The sequence below is a fragment of the Cyprinus carpio genome, chromosome A15, assembly GCF_018340385.1.
Source record: "Cyprinus carpio isolate SPL01 chromosome A15, ASM1834038v1, whole genome shotgun sequence".
Classification (NCBI taxonomy): domain Eukaryota; kingdom Metazoa; phylum Chordata; class Actinopteri; order Cypriniformes; family Cyprinidae; genus Cyprinus; species Cyprinus carpio.
In genome coordinates, this window is record NC_056586.1 from 7,738,402 (window position 1) to 7,747,450 (window position 9,049).

Below are 9,049 nucleotides of genomic sequence, written 5' to 3' on the forward strand. Positions count from 1 at the left end.
ATGGCACAAAGTGATCTCAGAACCTTCCGACTCCAAAGGAGAAGGTGGTTGGCGAGTCGTGACATGCGACGTGAGTGTAGACCACCTTGTCAGTTGATGTATGCAACGGTGGCCGTGTTGTCCATTCGGACCAGCACATGCTTGCCTCGTAAGTGCTCTTTGAGACGGTTCAAGGCAAGGAGCACCATTAGCAACTCTAAGCAATTGATATGCCAGTGCAGTTGGGGGCCCAACCACACCCTTGACACTTTGTGCCCATTGTACGTGGCCCCCCAGCCGTTGGTGGAGGCATCCGTGTAAACCACAGCATGCCCGGATACCTGTTCTAGGGGCACTCCTGCCAGGAGAAATAAAGGGTCTAGCCACGGGATGAAGGTTTGGCAGCAGGCCGGTATGACCCGGATCCGGTGAGTGCCGGCCTGCTATGCCCACCTCGGGACTCTGCCATGAAGTCTGTGCTGAAGCTGTCTCATATGAAGCAGCCCCCAGTGGCGTAACTGCTGCTGCAGCTGCCATATGCCCCAGGAGCCTCTGAAATAGTTTCAGTGGGACCACCGTCCTGCCCTTTAATGAATTCAAGCAGTTCAGCACCGACCATGCATCGGAGCACCAGGTCCCTGTGCTCGCATAACTAATCCCAAAACTGTGCTAATATAAGCCAATCATCGAAATAGATGAGGATGCGAACACCCTGCTCTCTGAGGGGAACAAGAGCCCTCTATACTTGGACCACAAGTGTGGACATCGCATGACCCTGAGAACTCGCGGTAGCCATCGTCGCTCAGAGTGTGAGGTAAGTAGAGGTTCAGAGCTCTTTCAGAACATATGGATCGTGACCACCCCTCGTGCAGGTCCTTCAGTGGCTTGGCCTTATGAACCTGCAGTAATGCTATAGGGTGTAAGGTGGAGGCAGCTAGTCCACAAGCCATTTAAGCATCATCGGACAGGCCAGGCGAGTACCTACAGACTCGGGTGGGGAGGCACGGTTCGCCATGCCGGGTGTAGACGGAATTAGGACACAACTGCATCGCAACCGACCGCTCCACCGGGGGGACCGCCATATACCCCTTAGCTGCACCACCGTTGATGGGTGGTGAAGGAGGAGGAACCAGCAGATCGGTCTCCGGCAGTAACAGGTGCCGTCCATGACCTGGTGGGCACCTCATGCACCTCCGGGAAGAAGCGGGGTGCTGAGAACCAGCGCGAGCCACACCGAGAAACCAATCGTCCAATCTCGAGGGCTTAGGATGCAGTGGAGGTTTCCACTCGAGCCTTTCCCTCTCGGCAGCCCGGGAAAGCATTGCCGACATCTCTGGATCTGATTCAGGCCTTGCCACCTCCATCCTTTCCAGAGAGCTCTCCCATGATGCAGGGATTGATATCCGGACATCGGGAGGAGCACTGAAAGAAACCGCTGGTATGTTCTGGAAGAGGCCCAGCACGTTTCTTTGGTGGCTCAACTGGTTGCAGCGATGGCCCCTGAGAGTTGGTTCCCTGAGAGGTTTGCCACCACTGTAACCCTCAGACTGGCCGTGCTTCTGCCCAAAGTAGTCATCCCCTGCCCTGCCGTCAGGACAAACACTAGATCGTGGCAGAGGCAACGGAACTCCGCCCCGCTGGAGGAAAGGGAGCCTGGCCTATACGAGATGGTTATCTTCCTGCAATGGGAACATGACTCATCTGCGAACGCCACCTCAGCATGTGTAATGCCCAGACACATGAGGCACCGATTGTGACCATCACCCAGTGCCAGGTAACGACCACATCCAGAAACACACGGATGAAATGGCATCTTTAAAAAGATGATCCGTCGTCTTTACAAAGACGCACCCATGTACTCTTTTAGAGAAACTGGCTCTTTCAGGGAAATGCTCTTTAACGTGCTGAGACGCACAGGGGAAATGGCTGTTTGCAGCACAACAGGGGGTAGTGCAGCCTGAAATGCGCAACCTACTCGACACAGGAAGAACCACCACTGAAGTGCCATCTGCCAACACAAGAAGCTCCCTAGAGCATGCTAGACTCCCTAGAGCATGCTAGACTGGTAGGAGCAGAACGATGTTGTCGCTCAGCTCCGAAGCGAAAAGCTGGTATGCGTTGCTTGTATGCACTGTGATCAGCAGGAGCTGGATGCAATCATGCACGCCAATGTGCATTGGCTCGTTTAGCGTACACTCTGAGTTGATTGGTCTCTCTATCGAGATCCCAATTTGTTGGTCACTGACATGACGTCAAGAGTGACAGACTGAAAGGGAACCAGCTTTATACATTGTGTTTGTATGACTATTCTAACATATTACAATATGGTAAATGTCATAAAAACATTATTTATTTAAAAAATGAAATAAAACAACATTGCAAATTTTGCCACCAAAAAATCAGACATTTTGATTTCAAAAAAATCGTGAATTCGCGAAATGTTAGACTAGGCTGTATGCACATTATATTTTACTTTACCCATTAGTTATGTCTAAATTATTTGATGTTTAAATACATCTGTTATGAAACAAGTTATGAGAGGCCCTGTGTAGGCCAAATGAATATATTTCAATAAAAAATTTTTTTTTTTTTATAATTTAGAAGTTAATTTAAAAACCACATTATGTGCAATTTACATGTTTTCATACATTTTATTTTAAGTTGAGCGTTGCTTGTTATATTTAAAAAAATATATAATAATAAATAGTAATTAAATTTAAGTAGCCAGCATAGCTAGGCCTATATCACTGTGAGTACAGTAGACATCATAATAATAAAGAAATCTTAACCTGTTTAATCCCAATTTTTTTTAAATAATATTTTTTGGAAAATTTTATGGAAAAGTGTGTGAAAATTTGTGTTTTGCGTTTAGTCACAATTGTGACTGGTGGGATAATGTGTATAATTTACTGAAAATTCTTATATAGCCTATATTAGCACAGTTATTAAACACATTTAAAAGTCTTTTATGTCATTTTAGGGTTACTATTAAACATAAAAACCCAGAAATAGAATTATAAAAAAATACAATGTTTTATTGCAGTGAACCATTTTAGTCGTCTATCGGGATCCTTAGGAATACAATAAAATGATTTCCTCTTTGCTTTCCTCTGCCTGTTCTGGCATCCTGGTGCACAGCAGCCATCCACCATTTTGAAATAATAAGGTTTGTAAGGTCTAAACAGTCTGTTTTTTAAATTATTGTTCGACCACTGTCGATACAAATGCTACAGCCACTCTATCGCTTTCCTGATGGCCTGCCAAAATTGCGTAGGTTAGATTGTGTGACGTCAATCTCCGGAGCTGTATGGACAAGATATGAGATGGAAATCTGCTCCCTAAAGAAACCACAATAAAATCTGTTGATCTCATCTCCAGCCAAGCAGCAGACGGGCTTTATAAAAACAGCCCAATCACAATGTTTTGCAGTGCACATGGAAGCTGATCTGCATTAACAACAAGGTACTATTTGGTGGATTTTTTTGCTGAGTGTTATATTTTGCAAGTCCTGCATGTTATATAATGCTTGCAGATATATATTTAAACTTAGTGTAACAGCCATTTAAATTAAAAATAATACTTTGTATTACTTATTTTATTTTATTAATGTTTTTATTTGTCAATAATATTACTGTACGATAATAAGTAATTCAATAATGCACTGTTTTCATGTTTTATTATTTGCTTTTTCAGCCTGAAGGATGAACAAGTCTGTTGGTTTTGATCTGGTATTTTCAACCTATGAGTCACTGGGCCCACGGAAATATGTATTGACTATTTTTATTTTTTTTTAGTTTACTCAGTTGCAACCTTAGCAAACATATTTATAATGGTCGTCATCTACTTAGAATCGAGTCTCCATAAACCAATGTATATATTTTTGTTTAAACCTGATATGCTGTGGACTGCTTGGAAGCAGTGCAGTTTGGCCAAAAGTGCTTTCAAATCTCCTAACTGATTTGCACACTAGTTCATATGAGGGGTGTCTTCTCCAAGTCTATTTGCTTAGTATTTATGCTGCTTGCACTTACTCTACTTTAACAGTAATGGCCTATGATAGGTATATATCCATTTATAAGCCATTACAGTACCATAATATCATGAATCCTAGAAAAATTAAAATTTGGCTAATGTTAAGCAACTTAATTCCTGTTTTCTCAGTAGCTGGTCAAATATATTTGACATCAAGAATTCCCTTATGCAGCCATTCTCTTAATAAACTATTTTGTGATAACCTTTCTGTCATTAACATATCATGTGGTACAAGTAGCCTCAGCCTTTTAAGCAATGTGTATGGTTTACTTATAATAGTTTGTTTATCTGTGCTCCCTACATTTCTGATTGTGGTGTCATATGCTAAAATACTTTCTGTCAGTTTAAAGGTGTCAAAAAATAGTCAAAGCAAGGCACTTGGAACGTGCATTCCTCATTTGATAATATTCATAAACTATTCCATTGCAACAATTTTTTCTGTTATATATAACAGACTAACTATGATTATGCCTAATGAGATGAATATCTTTTTTATCAGTCCAAGTAACACTGTTGCCACCACTTTTGCATCCAGTAATATATGGTGTTAGAACCAAAGAGATAAGAAAATGTACTGCTAAAATAACCCAGAGATTGTGTGCATCAACAAACTGTTATTATACTTCAAAACTTAGAGTCCCAAAATATATTTGCAATTTCAGGATCTCTGTAAAATACTTGGTTTATACACAGCTTCATGTAAAACTATAGACAACCAAATACATGATTAAAAGCAAATACTCTTGTACAATCTTTTGTCTACTTTCATATTATGTACAGACCCCCCAGTGCAATATGTGCAAATTATGTGCAATATGTGCAAATCATGTGCTTTATTTATGTATTCTTAAATGATACTGTGTTATTTTTTTTTTTTTTTTTTTTTATGCATTGCGTGAGTGTGTGTGTGTATGTGTGTATGTATGTATGTGTGTGTGTGTGTGTGTGTCTGTGTGTGTAACGGAGGCCAGTGAGTAGGTGTGTTTTGCAGGTAAACCTCACTCCCCTGATCTCAAGAGACGTGCTAGCGACTGACACTCGTAGCTGTGGTCATTTAACCTCCTTGTTAGTGTGTTCGCCTACCACGCCAGAATCCTGGGTTCGAGGCCCACTCAGAACAAGAATGAGGTGTGGTGGTGATAACCCGGGAGAGAGGGGTTACATGTAATTTTTTTTTCCTCCAGAATTGTTTAATTATTATGTGTAAATTTGGTTAAATGATAGCAGGACTCAAGCTTACATTGAAACACAAGAACATTCTCAAATCATGCTGGACAACATATCATCAGGTTTTGTGTCAATGTAAGCAAGACATCTGACCTTTGTGCAATGGAGTTCACATGCTGGATATACTTTTTACATGTGCAGATTGTAAAATGTACTAATAGCAGCCTATAATAATAATAATAATAATAATAACATAATTTCTACCATTAATTTGTGGCTAATATGGACCAGCCATAGCTTTAACTGTTCAATTAGTTTTGTGACACTGTTATCTTACTATATTATAGAAGAGAATAAAAAATTAAAATTTTGTATTATTACATAATCAGAAATGCACAAATGACAATGTAATTTATATTGAGTAGAGTAATTATAAAACAGAGCAATGTATAGATTGCTCTCATATTCAAATCTACCACATCTCAATAATATTTAGCAAAGATATGTTCTGATTAGTGGTGGTAATGTGTCACCATCTAGTGTTATCTTTGGGTTGGGTTGTTCTTTTCATCAATCATTTTGAAAACAGATACTTTTGAAAGAGCTTAATCGCTGGTATAACTGAGATTTATTTAATATAAATAGATATATATATAGATATATAGATAGATAGATAGATAGATATGCAGAGCTAAGCTTCATTAGCCTTGTTTTAGGAAATGCAGTAGCATAATCTTGTCCACAAGATAGAGCATTTGAATAAGGAATACTAACCTACACCTATAACATATACCTAATATGCACACAAGATGCAAAACATTACACATCTCTTGCAAATGCTAACACTTAAAAAAATGTTTTATCTCTTAAAAATTGTGTTTTTGCATAGTAACTCTACACACAAATTTCAAATGATTAGCCAAAAACACTCCAAATTACACATATATGACAAATGTAAAACTGTAATTTGTAATTTGTCTTTTGCTTGGTCAGTGTGCAATGGAGTGCACACTGGAGTTTGTCATAAAACACACATACATGTATGTGCACAATATATTTATAAGTGTCATGTGGCGTATCCAGCCCTGGCAAGGAGAATGGGTGTGGCTGTAAACAAATAAGAGGGCAAACATAATTTCATTCTCCAAATTATTTTTTTGGGTTTAACTTTGGGATGAATAATAATAACAATAACAAAAATAGTAATAATAATGATAATAATGTGCATCATATCTTCTATTTGGGGTCTGGCTGCATCAACTCATTAACATCAAAAGCAATGTTTTCTCTGCCTAATCAGAGGGGGAAGTGTCATGTGGCGTATCCAGCCCTGGCAAGGAGAATGGGTGTGCATTGATGGGGTTGGGGGTCATATACCTTTCAACGGCATGCTGAAAAACTTGTCAACTGGGTTCAGAAATGGAAAATATATGGTGTCAGGTGGAGCACCAAACCTTATGGAAAGTTGATGACCCAGTTGCAGACCAGAGCAGCTCAATGGAACCTTACATTGTCCCAGATGATAACAATTTTTTTATTATATTATTATTATCCTCTGTAATATTCCTTTTTGTCCTCCTCTCCTCTTCCTCTTTCTGTCCTCTTCTTACTCTCACTTAACTCTCTCTCCAAAATGGGCCTCAAATGTTGTTCAAACCAAGAGAGTTATCCTGCAGCTTATTTATAGTGCTCAAGCTATTATTTCTAGGTAAATTAGGTAGAAGTGTTTTCACACATAATCATTGGGTGTAGGTAATCAGTAAATAAGTGTGGCGTTTAAATAGGAGTGTTTCCCAAATGAAACTCTGTTAGTTTAGGAATAATGTGTCTTATATAGAGAACTGTGTTTATATATATCACATATCTGGTCTGAAGATTCAGTATATGAATGGTTTCACTGTTGTGTGTTCAACATGGGTTAGATTAGGCCTGTAAGACAGAATTCAAATGTCTGCCATTCACAATTTAACTGTTTGAGACCGCTCTGCACATTTTGTATGTATCTCTTACTACTTCAGACGTTTGTTGTTCTATTTGACCGTAAGTGGACATCACAGGATATTCCTCAAAAAATAAAACTTAAACATAAAATAACACAAACATACATTTCTACACATCTACAATGATACCACTCAATAATAATTCAACTAAAAACCAAAGTACAGATTAAAGTCCACTGAAGGTGAGTGTAGCGATGAACCCAAGTGCAGTTTATTTACATTGATAATCTAAACATCCAAACAATAAACAAAGACTTGACTTGAACAGACTTGACGAGGCTTGAACAGACTAGACTCACCGACAGGATGTTACAACGTTATGTTAATACACGACAAGAGACAATGGCAAAAACATGACTACTTATAGTAAACAATGAGGGTAACATGACAGGAACAACCAATGAGAACAAGACACATGACTAAGACAACCAATGAAAACAAACAGAACTGATAATCATATGTCCAGACAATAACCAATGAGAACATGACACATACACAAAGCAGAGATACATGAGGGCAAGGGAAGCAAAACACAAACAGCATAAATCAAACTACAAAATAAAAGACATGAAAACAAGAACATAAAAAAAACCTCAAAACAGACATTACATACCCCCCCCCCCCCTTAGGGCGGCACCAGACGCCCAAACAACAAAACCCAAAAAGTTCAGGAGGGTGGTGGAGTGGAGGCGAAATAGGGGGAGGGATGGAGGTCCAGGCTCGTGAAACAGAGGCAGGTCTAGACTGTGGAGCAGAGACAGACAATGGAGCATAGGGGGACCTGGGCCATGGAGCAGTGACACACAATGAAACAGAGGGGGACCTGGGCCATGGAGCAGATCCAGAGCAATATGGAGCCATGGAGGAGCAGGCCTAGTGGGGAGCCATGGCGGTGCAGGCCTAGCGGGGTGGCCAGGCGGTGCAGGCAGAGCTGGAAGCCAAGGTAGAGCAGAACCATGGACAGACCACTTGGTCGTGGACGGCCTCCTTGGCCGTGCTTGAGTGGCCTCAGTGGCTGTGACAGGACAGACAGTGAGTTCATGAGCGGCCTCCGTAGCCAAGACAGGACAGGCAGTGAGTTCATGAGCGGCCTCCGTGGCCAAGACAGGACAGGCAGAGAGTTCATGAGCGGCCTCTGTGGCCGTGGCAGGATAGGCAGCGAGTTCGTGCATGGCCTCCTTGGCCGTGGCAGGACAGGCAGTGAAAGTTCGTGGACGGCCTCCTTGGCCATGGCAGGACAGGAAGAGAGTTCATGGACGGCCTCCTTGGCCGTGGCAGGACAGGCAGAGAGTTTGTGGACGGCCTCCTTGGCCAAGGCAGGACAGGCAGTGAGTTTGTGGACGGCCTTCTTGGCCGTGGCAGGACAGGCAGAGAGTTCGTGGACGGCCTCCTTGGCCGAGGCAGGACAGGTAATGAGTTCGTGGACGGCCTCCTTGGCCGTGGCAGGACAGGCAGAGAGTTCGTGGACGGCCTCCTTGGCCGTGGCAGGACAGGCAGAGAGTTCATGGACGGCCTCCTTGGCCGTGGCAGGACAGGCAGAGAGTTCATGGACGACCTCCTTGGCCAAGGCAGGACTGGCAGAGAGTTCGTGAGTGGCCTCCTTGGCCGTAACATGGCAGACAGAGAGTTCAAATGTGGGAGCCATCACCTTGGGAGGTTCTAAAGTGGAAGCCACCGCCTCTGGGGGTTCTGTAGTGGACCCCGCCCCCTTAGGAGGTTCTGCAGCAGAAGCCGCTGCCTCTGAAGTGAATTCTGCTGGCCCTGAATTCTGAGTGAATTCAGGGCCAGGAGAAGCCTCAGGAGCAGACTCGTGGACCGGAAAAGTCTCTGGAGCGCAGTGAGCGGCCCACACACTCAAAATGGCGACTGCT

At 42.2% G+C, this 9,049-nt stretch overlaps 1 pseudogene; it reads left to right on the forward strand.

Annotated features, from left to right (window-relative positions):
• The first annotated feature begins 3,808 nt into the window (after positions 1-3,808).
• Positions 3,809-6,647, forward strand: LOC122147767 (annotated as a pseudogene).
• The last annotated feature ends 2,402 nt before the right edge of the window (positions 6,648-9,049 follow it).